The 14,776-nt window shown below is 42.8% G+C and overlaps 1 protein-coding gene and 1 long non-coding RNA gene across 2 annotated transcripts in view; one reads left to right on the top strand and one right to left on the bottom strand.

Moving 5' to 3' along the window:
• Positions 1 to 14,776, bottom strand: part of LOC147117394 (neurexophilin-1) — a 168,538-nt gene that overhangs the window by 21,066 nt on the left and 132,696 nt on the right. The gene's annotated exons all lie outside the window — the stretch shown is intronic.
• Positions 697 to 5,727, top strand: LOC147117395 (uncharacterized). The gene is made up of 3 exons (XR_015078444.1): positions 697 to 831; positions 1,275 to 1,520; positions 4,654 to 5,727. It is a non-coding gene; the product is annotated as an uncharacterized LOC147117395 (long non-coding RNA).

Below are 14,776 nucleotides of genomic sequence, written 5' to 3'. Positions count from 1 at the left end.
TAATGTGCTGGCGAAAAGTTTGGCTAATTGCCCACCTACTACGCATTCATTACCCTGAAAATGTTTATGGCTGGTGCAAACAGGCGCAGAAGCCTGTTGTACGGCGTAAGAGGAGGGGGGGATGAGAAAATTGTATTAATTTTGAGCTAGATTTATGCTACAGCATGTAAAAAGCATCCTCATCGAGTTTTATGGTTCCTATCCAGAGGCCAGAAACATTGAACTATCTGCTAAAGTGCACTAAAGTATTAATAATTACTTTAATGACTATGCATTTAGGTTAAACTGTGCAAATCAAAATAACTTCAATTTACTGTGTTAGGTAAAACTTCTTTTGGAAAGTGCAGTGGAAATAATAAAAATAAAACAAGGTCAGCTGCTAATTACATTAACTTCATGATATTATTGGGACCATCTGTCTTTGGACAGGCTTTGTGCCAAACAGCAGAAGACAAACCATTGTATAAATAAACAAAACGCATATAACTTGTGTTTACTAATCACATTCACTTCTTTTGTGATTCACAATGCACATTATTAAATGAAAATATGAATGTTTAATACCATGCAGGAAGTCATACATACCCACAAACTAAGGAAAGGGTCTTCAATAATCAATTAGAGACAGTGGGGGCAATTTGATGGACTTTCTGCATTGGCGATTTTTATGTTTCCTGATTGGTTAAGAGTCAGGAAGTGAAGGGAGCACAGCCCCACGTGATCACAGGTATCCTTACGCACAACAGTGCGCCCCTGGGATCCGTGGGCCACTACACTGCGCACAACTCCACAGCATTTCAAAGCAACTTCTCGAAGTGGGGTTTGCAGCAGGTAAGTGAGGATTCCATTCGGAGGTGTACTCCTTAGCTACGTCGCCAACCGCAAATTCAGGGCCATTGTAAATTATACTAGCTTCCTCCAAGTCTAACATTGTGTGATGTCAATAGTTCTGCTCAGCACCTCCAGAATTAAAAGAGTTTCCATTTGAAAAAACAAAGAGTGAAATTTGTTTTGTTACAAATTCCTGTCTTACTCACCGCCTACCTAAGTTTAGAATGCCATAGGGATCTTAATCCACATTCCATTGCATCAGAGAGGACGTGTGAGCCAACATACCATGGTATATCTACTCTCCCACAAGAAGACAGCTAGCAAGCCACTGGCAGATATTTGTTGTCACGCTTAGTTCAGTCACTGCACTATCACTAGACAGCAATGATTACCACAGACAGAAGCTGAATGCTATATGTTTGTTTTATCTTGCATTTGTACAGATGAATATAAACTACTTTACAACCAAAAGGAAATCAATAGGTTTCTAATATGAAATCCAACCCACAATTTCCCTAACATTGCTGTGTTGAACTGTATCAACTGGGAAACAAAGTGGTCAATGCTAAAGCAATGAAGAGGAGTGACCTGTGTTCTTTAACAGAATGAATTATGCTGAGCAGACTTCAATGGGCAGAGTTTGAATGGCTGAAGGTCAGAACCCTTCGGAGGTGGCGGAAGCATCCCAGGTAGGAAAATAGCACATGAAAGGTCAACGCTGAGATGGTGGTACTGTGTACAGGAAGAACTGCATGGAAGAGTGACAATGGGTAAACAGCTGTGAAAACTGGCAGGGGGAAAATGTAATGCCAGATGTTGCAGTGTTTATTGCCAGCCCAGTTACAATAGCTGATTGACTATCCAAGTTACCAGTGACATTTCCAAATGTAGGTTTGTTTCACCCCACAATCTGTGAGGCACTGCATCCCCACTGGAGTGGCAGTTATGCTTATTGGGAATGCCAACATTATCCTCATTTGCCATCAACTTCGCCTGACTGAGATGCCAGGGAATCCTTAGCTAAGCCTGTTCCTGTTCTCCTTTTCATCCTCCATAGGCTTCCCTTCCTATTGCTCACCCTCACTGTGGTGTTGCAGCAACTTTCCCACAAGATACTCCAACTCCAGATTGCCCTGTCCTGACTCGGGTGGAGAGGACTCTTCAGTACCCTCTGACCTCTAGCAGGGGTAGAAGCAATTGTATTTCTGCTATTAATTGTCACAAACTAACATCATGCGAGCAGTGCACAAAGTTACAGGCAGAAGATTTCTTAACGTGCATTCCAGCAGGCAGCTAACCTTTTACCTCCAATGAGGTTATCCTTGGACTGCCATTGTATTTGGGCTGCTAAAAGGAGGAGGAGGAGGAGTTTGTCAATAAGCACATAGTGGAGCACCAGCAAATAGGAGGAGGCTTGCTCACAAATGTTCTTGCCCTCAACTCCCAACAGAGCGTACAGGCCAAGGAGAACATTCCTGGACTAAAATATCACCAAACATTTCTGAAGGCCCTGGAAAACCCACCTGGGCGTGATGGTGAGGGTCCTGCGATCTCAGGGTCTGTGTCAGCAGAGAGGCAGATGCCAAGTTGTGCCATCTGTTGCAAGGACACCTGCAATCTGCATGCCAGGACAGTAATGGCCAGCTGTAATCTGAGGCGTGGCTGCACCTTCTTGCAGGTATGCTACAGTCCTGACCTATAGGATGATGTACAGCGGGCAACCCTCCTCACAAGCAACTAATGCAGCACCTCTCTGACATCAGCAACCATCAAAGAGGGGGCTGGGCTGCACCGTCTCTTAATCCCCTGCCCCTTCAGCCTTGACAAAGGCTGCTGATGGCTTGTGATGCCAATTAATGCTCTCCAGAAGCTTTCTAAACTTTTGTGCACCCAGTGTGACACTCCCCATTAATTGTCTCCATCATTTTAAATTTCACTTACATAGAATTTTCTTGCCATTTCACTAGTGTCATCTATAGATCCAGCTAAGTTGCAGCTAGAGTTGGGAATAAATGTGCTTATGCCAGATAATGAAGTGCTATTTGTACTTGAGATTCAGGTGGGTGTCCAATTCAAATTCACATTTAATACCTTCTATCCAGACAGAGACCACAATTTTGCATTGCCTCTTTCCTATTACAAAATATACAGGAAAAACATGTCCCTTCCTCAGCCATCTCACCTTGTGGTACAGTCTCTTCTTCAAGTTCCTCATTGGAATTGGCATAATGGACACTGGATTTTTGTCTTTTCTTCTGTTGATTCCTCACAGTGCTATTATATGACTTGGGGCCTTCCTTTCTTCTCTTTGCCTACAATCTAGGGGCACCTACTGGGTCTTGGCAACACTTAGCTAAATGGCCTGATTCCATTCAATTATAACATATTAGTTTCTTAAAAAAACATCGGTCTGGATGATGATTACTTTTACCTCCTGCGGCCTGTAACTCACTAGCATGCCTGGGATCAGTTACCAGCCCAAGTGCTATTTGGAGAGTGTTAACAGAGCAAGTCTCTCTTCTACCAAGTTTCCTCTGTATCGACGTTTCCTTCAAACCACAGACAAAGCCGTTTCTCATTGCACCATCGAGAAACCCGCCGTTTGTCACGTGTTTTGGAGTTTCCTCAGTTCCGCCGTAAACTGAGAAATATTTTCATCATCTCATTGCCTCATCTGGATAAATGTGAACTGTTCCGCAATAACGAGTGGTGTCGGGCTCAGATGTTCTTTGACCACTTGGACCAACTCCTCATATGTTTGGTCATTAGGCTGGGCAGGTGCAATTGGATTCTTATTCGATGTCTATGTTGCAGGTCCCCAGACAGTAAGCAAAACTGCTCGCTTTTTGGAATCTATTGCAAGCTAATTTGCCTTAAAATGAAAATTAAGTCTCTTTACATACTCACTCCAGCTTGACCATATTCAATGTGCTCCAACTTTTTCAACTAATGCGGGCATGATAAATATTCAGCGACAACGTAGACCACTACCTAAGTGACAAAAATGTTCAATATTCAATCTTTTTAACAATGCACTATCCATTCTCCTCGTCGCCACTGGTATGTCCGAGTCTGTGGCAGATGAAATACCACAAAGAACTCAGTGAGCATTGTATTAATTAAATATTCCATGATTTGCGTGATATATTACATGAATATGTTCATAGGAACAGGAGTAGGCCATTTAGCTTCTCGAGCCTGTTCCACCAGTCAATCAGATCATGGCTGATCTGTGACCTAACTCCATATACCTGCCTTTGGCCCATATCCCTTAATACCTTTGGTTAACAAAAATCTATCGATCTCCGATTTAAAATTAACAATTGATCTAGCATCAACTGCCGCTTGCAGAAGAGAGTTCCAAACTTCTACCACCCTTCGTGTGTAGAAGTGTTTCCTAATTTCACTCCTGAAAGGCCTGGCTCTAGTTTTTGGACGATGCCCCTAGTCCTAGAATCCCCAACCAGCTGAAATAGTTTCTCTCTATCTACCCTATCTGTTCCCCTTAATATCTTGAAAACTTTGATAAAATCACACTTTAACCTTCTAAATTCCAGGGAATACAACCCTCGTAATTTAACCCTTGAAGTCCGGGTATCATTCTGGTAAATCTACGCTGCACATCCACCAAGGCCAATATAGCCTTCCTAAAGTGTGGTGCCCAGAACTGCTCACAGTACTCCAGGTGTGCTCTAGCCAGGGCTTTGTTCATACATACTGATTGTTATTACATGAATTATTATGTACTTGTGTTCAATATCAAACGGATAAATAGGTAAGTGAGCTTAAATATTCGTAATGCACTATCTGCTCGCTTCACAGATCAGGAACAATCCAGTGAAGTAACAGGTGCATCAGAAGAGCAACATCCATCTGAGCATCAACTATCATCATACTCACTTGCAGCAGATACAGCGGGCGATGCTGATATTGAAAACGTGATAGTAGGAATCACTTCATAAAGTGTTGGGCTCACCATGACTACAGCACCAGTTCTTCAATTACCTCCTTATGATGCAGTTATACTGACATCTATGCAAAGTGGTTTTGCGTCAACACAAAAGTGGTAGTATAATTCACAACACAGCTCTCGGGAGAAAGTTGGAGTTTGAAAGAATGCACTATAATTCTAACCTTAGGGGAGCAGTACATGGCAAAGCAGCTCACTGCTTCTGGGTGCCTGGAAGCTTGTGACTTAAAAGGGCATTGGCAACCTTCATTGCCACTGGGAGTGTATCGCAGATGGTGAACTGTCCCTGTAGGTCTTCATAAACCAGGTGGCACACCTCAGTCACAGATTCCCTGGTGAGCCCGAGCCGCCTTCGGCACTGCTCCTTTATCAGACTCAGGTAGCTGATTCAATTATAACCGACCCATTGCATGATAGTACCTGATGTGACTCATGTGCCTCCCGTGCCTCGAGGCCCCTGATATTCATCCCCTCCACCACAATATGGCTGGCAATTCATGTTAACTCATGCTCATAATCATAAAAATCATCCAAAAACAAACCCAAAATATGTAATAATTCTCTTAAAGATAACAAAGAATTTTTTTAAGATTTCCTCACAAAACAAGGACTGGCTTGGATTGTTTTTAAAATTGAACGCTTCTCCTAGCATCACCTGCTGACAAAATATGGTATTACAAGAGAAATCAGCATCATTGCACTTCACAATAAATCACAGTTGTAATATTTGTATTTCTCTGTTTAAAATATGGTACAATAATAACATCCTTCATTCATCCAAAAGTGTCTCAGTGCCTAGCCACTTCCATATGCTGATTATGTAGCTGTGTCTGTAGCCTCAGCTCATTATCCGCTCAGGAGCCAAAAACTGTCTCCTATACTCAAGAAAGATAATAAAAGAGATCGCACTGATCAACAAAAGACAACTCTGTCCATTGACATAAACATTTCCCTTGCACATACAATGCAAAATAAAAGTTACAAATAAATGTACAATATGTAATACACACATTTTTCAGATATAAACCTGAAAAAAATGATTCAATATTTAGAATTGTACTATTTAAGGCACTAAAGCCAAATACATATAATATATATACATTATGCCAAGTAGTCTGGAAGACAAAAGTAAGTTTTCCTAAAAAAAAAGGTATCTGTAATTACAAGTGCCAAACAAATAATAGGTGACATAGATCATAATTAGGATTGAAATATTTGGATAGATCAGCTGTCATGTTGGAGTGTGTGCAGATGTGATTTAGAAATGTAGATGGCCCAATACATGTACATGTTTGAACACAATAAGTACATTTTACTGTAGTGATTAGATTTTAACCAAATGAATTTATATTTTGAGGAAGTGTGATTTTTTTTTTAAAAGAAGCACACTTTTTAAAATGTAATGTGCACACATTCCATATGTTGGAACAAGAGGGGTCCTTTTGGCAGAAGCACATGCTACAATAAGTTGTGTTAGCTGAAAGAATGCGATCCTGTTACTAACCCACTCCTGCATCTCATGAGTTATACCTATTTACTTCCACCATTCTTAGATTAACACTGTGGGGGTAGATTTCCTCTGTGCACAATGCACAAGGAAATGTTAAAGCTCTTCTTTATAAACAGGTGTTACATACAGAGGAAATATTTCCCCAATTCTCAGCACTGTTGATTGAGTTAAATGATCCCTGAAAGTACCTAGAAATAGAAGATCATGCAACCTTCTCTCCGCCCCACCCAATCTCTCCAGCCGCCCCCCCCCCCCCCACCCCACATCGATGTCCCCCACACCGACCCCCAATCTCTCACTCTCTCCTCTACGCTCCCTGGCTGCAGCCTGGTGCCAAAGGCCTACCCACCCGACAGCCTCTCAATCTGGCTGGCTGTTGCCAGGAAATGGATTCCAAAATTGGTAATCAGGTCTTGCCGTTAATTTTGACAGGACCTGAGGGGAAACCATTCTTCTGGGTTTTCCGACTGCTAAACTGCCCCCATACCACATGCCCCTCCCCCACCCGTAAATATCGGGGCCAAACTCACAATCTCACTCAAAACTATTGTTCTCTAATCTGCACCAGAACTGTTGTTTGAAGCTGAAGGAGATCACAGCCAATCACATAACATGAACAGAATATCGTCCAATGTGTATGAGGAGCTATGTGTTCTGATATTATTTAGCAAACCAGGTACTATAGATTGAAATCCATCGAAATTGTATTGATGGACATCAAATATCAAATTGAATTGGTTTAAATTCAGTGGTGAGGTGGGGGGATCATAAGTAATCAGTTAAGGGGAGGGAGACAATAGTGGGGATGGGCTTGGAAAAGGCCAGAAGATTTTTGTTGGCAAGAAGGATTATTCAAGCTCCACCTGGCCCCACAAAAATCTCAAAACAAAATTTTACTGACATGTTTTTGAGTGGGCTAGCTGGGGTTCCTTTAAGGATGGCCAGTTAAGCTGCTCAAAGCCTAGTAACAGTGGGCAGAGAGTACACGGTATGTATTCCTCTCATTGGTCCACAAATGTGGCATCGGAGTCCTACAATCGGCATAGGATTCTTATTTGGATATTAAAATGAGGCTCCCCCCATTTCGGGTGGGAGTGCTGGTCACCCATTTTGAGGGCTATTCAAAAATGAAGTTGGGTGGGTCCCAAGCAGCCAATGGAAGGCAGCAGACAGATGAAAATTTCCCCATGCTGCCTGAAGCATAGATCGAAACAACGATGTCAGTTTCATGGTGGCTGTATGCATCTGATTGTCTCTTGTTCAGTGATAGCCTGAGGTAGAGGTTTATATGCCTCTGATATTAAGTATTTATGCATCTGAAATGTTAACAATCTAATAGAAGCTCATTCATTTAATATTCGAGATTCAGATATAGAGAATCTGAATTTTGGACTTTCAAAAATGTTTCAAAAAGGGCAGGGAGTGTTTGAATTGACCCTTACCCTGTCAAATATGGATTCCTATTGTGCATTCTGATGGATTTTTAAATGTTTGCACTGGTGAAGTGAGTCTTAGCTCTAACCGTAGGTTAATAACCTACTCAAGAGGGTGATTATGAATCTCTCGCTACTGAATAAAAGCAAACTCTAGTGGCACAATGGCACCCATCACCATGGCAGTTTGACTGAAAAAGGTAAAATTGGGGGGTGCAAATTACAGCAATGGCTTTGCCTGAAATTTTTGATTGATGGATTTGATGTTCTTGTCTTCATTTGGAGCTTTGAGAGAAAACAGGAATTTCAAAATCTCTTTTTAAGAGAGGAAAGTCTACTTCAGCTCTGAGTCCTGAGCATTATTGTTTGGATCTTAGACCTGAGACATAAATCTAGACAATTTGTGCCATGTATAAATAAGAGCATAAGAACATTAAAAAATTGGAACAGGAATAGGCCAATTGGCCCCTCGAGCCTGCTCCACCATTCAATAAGATCATGGCTGATCTAAGACTCAAAGCCACTTCCCAGCCTGCTCCCCATAACCCTTCACTCCCTTACCTTGCAAAAATTTGTCTGTCTCCACTTTAAATGTATTTAATGACCCAGCCTCCACAGCTCTCTGGGGCAGAGAGTTCCACAAATTTACGACCCTCTGAGAGAAGAAGTTCCTCCTCATCTCAGTTCTAAAAGGGCGACCCTTTATTCTGAGACTGTGCCCCCGAATTCTAGATTCCTTCATGAGGGGAAACTTCCTCTCTGCATCTACCTTGTCGAGCCCCCTCAGTATCGTCGAGCCCCCTCAGTATCTTATATGTTTCGATAAGATCACCTCTCATTCTTCTAAATTCCAATAAGTATAGGCCCAGCCTGCTCAACCTTTCCTCATAAGTCAAACCCCTCATCTCTGGAATTAACCTAGTGAATCATCTCAGAACTGCCTCCAATGCAAGTATATCCTTCCTTAAATGAGGAGACCAAAACACCATTGATGCTCACGGTGATCACATTTGCAGTAAGTGTTGGCTGCTCGAGGAATTCCGGCTCCGTGTTGAAGAGCTGGAGTCCGAGCTTCATATACTGAGACACATCAGGGAGGGAGAGAGTTACCTGGACTCTGTGTATCACGAGGTAGTCACACCAATTAGATTAATTAATGCAGATGTAGTCCGTGGCCAGGGTCAGGATGGTGTGACTAGAAGTGAGGCAGGTACGGGGATCCAGGAGGTAGTGTTGGAGGAGCCGCAGCCCCTACACTTGTCCAACAGGTTCGAGGCTCTTACTCCCTGTGGGGACAGGAGCAGGGACTGCAGGGAGGATGAGCAACCTGGCCACAGCACCGTGGAGCAGGGGGCCATTCAAGTGGGGGGAGTTAAAAGAAATGTTGTAGTGGTAGGGGATAGTATCGTTAGGGGGATAGATAGAGTTCTTTGCAGCCGAGAGCGAGAGTCCCGAAGGCTGTGTTGCCTACCCGGTGCCAGGGATAAGGACATCTCCTCCGGGCTGGAGAGAAACTTGGAGTGGGAGGGGGAGGATCCAGTTGTCGTGGTCCATGTTGGTACCAACGACATAGATAGGACAAGGAAGGAGGTTCTGCTGAGGGTGTTTGAGCAGCTAGGGGCCAAATTAAAAAGCAGAACCACAAGGGTAATAATCTCTGGATTATTACCTGAGCCACGAGCGAATTTGGCTAGGACAAATAAAATTAGAGAGTTAAATGCGTGGCTCAAAGACTGGTGTGGGAGAAATGGGTTTTGCTTCCTGGGACACTGGCACCAGTACTGGGGCAAGAGCGAGCTGTTCCGTCGGGACGGGCTTCACTTGGCCAGTGCTGGGACTAGAGTCCTGGCGGATCATATAACTAGGGCTGTAGAGAGGGCTTTAAACTAACTAGTTGGGGGGAGGTTCCTAGAGAGCAAATAATAAAAATGACAACAGAGAAGGTCATAGACTTAGGTAGCAGTGGGGAAATTAAAAACCAGAGCGTGTCAGGAAGGGGCAGAAGGTATGGAGTAAAAGGTAAAGTAATAAAAAGGGCAAAAGCAGGAACTAAGTGGCACAAAACATCTTTGAAAGTTCTCTATCTGAATGCACGTAGCATTCGTAACAAAATAGACGAGTTAATGGCACAAATAACGACATATGGGTATGATCTTGTGGCCATTACAGAAACATGGCTGCAGGGTGACAATGCCTGGGAATTAAACATACCAGGTTATTTAACGATCAGGAAGGAAGGGGAGGTGGGGTGACTATGTTAATAAAGGAAGGAATCACTGTAATACAGAGAAATGATATTGGGTCAAAAGATCTAGATAATGAAACAGTTTGGGTGGAGGTAAGGAATAATAAGGGGAAAAAAACACTAGTGGGCGTAGTCTATAGGCCGCCGAACAGTGGCAACTCTGGACGGAGTATCAATCAGGAAATAGTTGAGGCTTGTAATAAGGGAACATCTATAATTATAGGGGATTTTAACTATCATATTAATTGGACAAATCAAATTGGGCAGGGCTGCCTTGAGGATGAGTTCATTGAGTGTATTAGGGATGGGTTTCTTGAGCAGTATGTAACTGAACCGACCAGGGGGCAAGCAACCTTAGATCTGGTCCTGTGTAACGAGACGGGATTAATTAAAAATGTCCTAGTAAAGGATCCCCTTGGAATGAGTGACCATAACATGGTTGAAGTCCATATTCAATTAGAGGGTGAGAAGGTTGGATCTCAAACAAGCATGCTAAGCTTGAATAAAGGAGACTATGAAGGTATGAGAGCGGAATTGAGTAGAGTGGATTGGGAAAATAGATTAAAGGGTAAGACGATACATGATCAGTGGTGTACATTTAAGGAGTTATTTTACAACTTCCAAAAAAAATATATTCCACTGAGAAGAAAAGGGTGTAAAAGAAAAGACAGCCATCCATGGCTAAGTAAAGAAATTAAGGATAGTATTCGACTAAAAACAAGGGCATATAAGGTAGCCAAATCTAGTGGGAGGATAGAGGATTGGGAAAACTTTAAAAGACAGCAAAAAATAACAAAAAGATTGATTAAGAAAGGGAAGATAGATTATGAAAGTAAATTAGCAAAAAATATAAAAACAGATAGTAAGAGTTTTTATAGTTATATAAAAAGAAAAAGGGTGGCTAAAGTAAATGTTGCTCCCTTAGAGGATGAGACCGGGAAATTAATGGTGGGAAATATGGAGATGGCAAAAACACTGAATGAATATTTTACATCAGTCTTTACAGTAGAAGACACTAAGAATATCCCAACACTGGACAAACGGGGCTAAAGGGGGGGAAGGAGCTAAACACGATCAAAATCACTAAGGAAGTGGTACTCGGTAAAATAATGGGACTCAAGGCGGATAAATCACCTGGACCTGATGGCTTACATCCTAGGGTCTTGAGGGAAGTGGCGGTAGGGATTGTGGATGCATTGGTAATTTTCCAAAACTCCCTGGACTCGGCAAAGGTCCCGGCAGACTGGAAAACTGCAAATGTGACACCCTTATTTAAAAAGGGCAGTAGACAGAAGGCTGGAAACTATAGACCGGTTAGCCTAACATCTGTGGTAGGTAAAATTTTGGAGTCCATTATTAAGGAGACAGTAACAGGACATTTGGATAATCATAATTTAATAGGACAAAGTCAGCATGGTTTTATGAAGGGGAAGTCATGTTTGACAAATTTGCTGGAGTTCTTTGAGGAAGTAATGTATAGGGTGGATAAAGGGGAACCAGTGGACGTAGTGTATTTAGACTTCCAAAAGGCATTTGACAAGGTGCCACACAAAAGATTATTGCTTAAGATAAAAAATCACAGGATTGGAGGTAATATTCTGGCATGGATAGAGGATTGGCTATCTAACAGAAGGCAGAGAGTTGGGATAAATGGTTCATTCTCAGACTGGCAATCAGTAACTAGTGGTGTTCCGCAGGGGTCAGTGCTGGGTCCCCAACTCTTTACAATCTATATTAACGATTTGGAGGAGGAGACCGAGTGTAACATATCAAAGTTTGCAGATGATACTAAGATGGGAGGGAAAGTAGTGAGTGAGGAGGACATAAAAAACCTGCAAGGGGACATAGACAGGCTAAGTAGGTGGGCAGAGATTTGGCAGATGGAATACAATACTGGAAAGTGTGAGGTTATGCACTTTGGCAGGAAAAATAGTAGAGCAAGTTATTATCTTAATGGCAAGAAACTGGAAAGTACTGAAGTACAAAGGGATCTGGGGGTCCTGGTGCACGAAACTCAAAAGGTTAGTATGCAGGTGCAGCAAGTGATTAAGAAGGCCAATGGAATGTTGGCTTTCATTGCTAGGGGGATAGAATATAAAAATAGGGAGGTATTGGTGAGACCGCACCTGGAATACTGCGTACAGTTTTGGTGTCCATACTTAAGAAAGGACATACTTGCTCTCGAGTCAGTACAAAGAAGGTTCACTCGGTTAATCCTGGGGATGAGGGGATGGACATATGAGGAGAGGTTGAGTAGATTGGGACTCTACTCATTGGAGTTCAGAAGAATGAGAGGCGATCTTATTGAAACATATGAAACATATAAGATTGTGAAGGGGTTGGATCGGGTGGATGCGGGGAAGATGTTCCCGATGATGGGTGAAACTAGAACTAGGGGGCATAGTCTTAGAATAAGGGGCTGCTCTTTCAAAACTGAGATGAGGAGGAACTACTTCACTCAGAGGGTGGTAGGTCCATGGAATATGCTGCCCCAAAAAGCTGTAGAAGCTACATCATTACATAAATTTAAAACAGAAATAGACAGTTTCCTAGAAGTAAAGGGAATTAAAGGTTACGGGGAGCGGGCAGGAATTTGGACATGAGTCTAGGTTCGGATCGGTCATGGCCCTGTGGGTAGCGGAGCGGGCCCAGGGGCCGTGTAGCCTGATCCTGCTCCTATTTCGTGTGTCTAATTCTGTTAGATTCAGGAGATGGTTCTGGGATAGTGGATTGGCGGTTAGGATCAGATCAGCCATGATCTTATTGAATGGCGGAGCAGGCTCGAGGGGCCGATTGGCCTACTCCTGCTCCTATTTCTTATGTTATGTATGCAGTACTCAAGGTGTGGTCTCATCAATATCTTGTACAGTTGTAGCAGGACTTCCCTGCTTTTATACTCCAACCCCTTAAAATAAAGGCCAACATTCCATTTGCCTTTTTGATTACTTGCTGTACCTGCATGCTAACTTCTTGTGTTTCATGCACAAGGACCCCCAGGATGTTAGTTATATAATAATTACTAGTGCATGCGTCTACTTCCCTGCACTTTAATCCCAGCAAAGATAAGAATAAGACATTTTTGAGTGGATCTGAATTAAAGCTCTTCTATGTTACAGTTGGGTCCCGGGACAACTACGCTAAACAACCTCCTACATCAATCTCACATGTCTTTATTTAAGTCTGCCACGGGTTTCCTGTAGCTATGTTGGAGATCACACATGTGCAATTTTGCAGCATGACGCACACAGCAGGCCCACTCTATAAATGCACATCTCTATTTATCATTAGATTATTCCCACTGTATTATCAATGAGTCCTGTTTTTATTTCAACTTTGAACTGTTTTAAAATTCAGGTGGCAAGATGCAAATTGATTCCCAAATGAAGTGCAGTGAGAATATCTCCTGCAGCTTGGTCCCAATGTCAGGTTGGGGCCTGATGCAGGATTCAGGCAGCATTTACACTGTAATGGCAGCGTTGGTGTGAAGCTAAAATGCTTTGCACTGATGCTGCAGTTGGGGTGCACTGTTACGTTTCAGCTATTTAACTCCAGCAGCTACAATAATGCAGATGCCTGTCTGTCTGCTTCTAATTATACGAATATCATTACCAGAGGTGGCTGGTGACTTTTTTCGACAGGAACGACATAGGTTATGCATGCCTAACTAAGCCAGCTTGTCACTTTGACAATGGGCTCTTCACGCATGCACCTATACCCTTTACCATAGTCCAGGACACAAGCAAGCAATCTGTCTGCATTTTCAGGTAGTTCTCATGATGAAATTACAAAAAGACAACAACAAAAAAGAACCGACTGCACTGGGAGCTACCTGACCATCGAAAGGTGAAACCATCAGCCACTCCAGGTCCAAGACACAACTACAACTTCCGCACTGGAAGTCTAGGTGAGGCGCTCACGTGTCTTACTTGATAAATCACCTCTGGTCATTACAGAAGCAATCACAGCTGAGCTTGAGCTCTACGTTGCCCTCAGCCAACATCCATACCTGTACACTTCCCGCAAGGCTCATCCAATAGCAATCAAGAACAGCAACCTTCACAAATTTTTGCCCTCCTTAGCCCACGGATTCTGAGGCTCTTCCAGCACCAACTTAGCCAAGCTCAGTTAACTTCGATCAGTGATCAAACCTGAGACTTATCTGGTCTGTATGGCTCACCACAATGTGTTTCTGCCCACTATGCCACATTCTTATTTCAGAATGTACAGATCTTTCTGTCTGCTTGCTTCTTTGTTAGCCATCCATTAGAATGTAGGTCACTGCATTTTGGATGATTTGGAAGAACTAATTTTCCGTGTTCTTGCTGCTAATGGGGAGTCTCATCTGCTGGCCATCCACAAGAGGAAATCCCAGAAGTGCTGACCACAATTTTCTGTCCAGTGGATAGAAAATTGAAGACAGCACATCCAGGATTCCCCAACATATGCAGCAAGGCTTTCCAGTGGCAGTGCGAACCGGGAAAATCAGCCATGTAGTTTAAGAATATTGGAAGAAGGAAAGCCAGCAAAGGGAACATTGGGAAAATCCAGCCACAAGCTGATAAAGACATGGATAAGGGGGGAGGTAGGGGTGGTAGTAGGGCCGTGTTTCAGAAGTAATATATCAGATATGAAGGAGGAAGCTGAACTCCAGGAATCCTGTTCCTCAGGACAGCCTGAGGTGACAACCAAGAAGGTAGACAGAGCTGAGCCTGGAGGTGCTTAAGTCAATCAATTCAACTAAGACCCACCAGATGATGGTACCATCAGAGTAGTGTTAATCAACATAG

This window comes from Somniosus microcephalus, chromosome 5 (genome assembly GCF_052327205.1).
Source record: "Somniosus microcephalus isolate GS21.2 chromosome 5, FLI_Smic_1.0, whole genome shotgun sequence".
Lineage (NCBI taxonomy): Eukaryota > Metazoa > Chordata > Chondrichthyes > Squaliformes > Somniosidae > Somniosus > Somniosus microcephalus.
This window is presented reverse-complemented; position numbering and strand designations above follow the sequence as displayed.